The following is a 783-nucleotide window of genomic DNA, read 5'->3' on the forward strand; positions in this document are numbered from 1 at the left end:
CTCCATCTCCCAGTACTGTGCTCCCATTTCCCAGTACTGTGCTCCCATTTCCCAATACTGTGCTCCCATTTCCCAGTACTGTGCTCCCATTGCCCAATACTGTGTGCTCCCATTTCCCAGTACTGTGCTCCCGTTTCCCAATACTGTGTGCTCCTGTTTCCCAGTACTGTGCTCCCATTTCCCAGTACTGTGTTCCCATTTCCCAGTACTCTGTGCTCCCATTTCCTAATACTGCGTTCCCATTTCCCAGTACTATGCTCCCATTTCCCAATGTGTGCTCCCATTTCCCAGTACTCTATGCTCCCATTTCCTAGTACTGTGTTCCCATTTCCCAGTACTCCGTGCTCCCATTTCCTAGTACTGTGTTCCCATTTCCCAGTACTATGCTCCCATTTCCCAGTACTGTGCTCCCATTTCCCAGTATTACGGGCTCCCATTTCCCAGTACTATGCTCCCATTTCTCAGCACTGTGCTCCCATTTCTCAGCACTGTGCCCACAGGTGTGAGCCAACGTGCCCGGCCCATCAGCTCTTCTTGAGCAGCAAGAGGCCCTGCAGCTGGCTGGCTGGCTGGACAGCACAGTTAAGCAGGTGGCCGCATCTCTGCAGTTGCTGGCAGCCCATCGTCCTGGAGAGGTAACCCCGCCTGCCAGGCTTGCTCTTCTTTGGTTGTGATGAAGATGATGACAGTGATGGATGCTGGGCTCTGAGGGTCCTGGTTTCTTCGAAGGACATACAGGGGCCTCTGAGATGATGGGCTCTGGCTGCTGGCCTGTGGCATGTG

At 53.6% G+C, this 783-nt stretch overlaps 1 pseudogene; it reads right to left on the reverse strand.

Moving 5' to 3' along the window:
• The window catches only part of LOC105539217, a 20,580-nt pseudogene extending 19,800 nt beyond the window's left edge, over positions 1 to 780 (reverse strand).
• Positions 781 to 783: the final 3 nt, after the last annotated feature.

The sequence above is a fragment of the Mandrillus leucophaeus genome, unplaced genomic scaffold (assembly GCF_000951045.1).
Source record: "Mandrillus leucophaeus isolate KB7577 unplaced genomic scaffold, Mleu.le_1.0 Scaffold2005, whole genome shotgun sequence".
NCBI lineage: Eukaryota > Metazoa > Chordata > Mammalia > Primates > Cercopithecidae > Mandrillus > Mandrillus leucophaeus.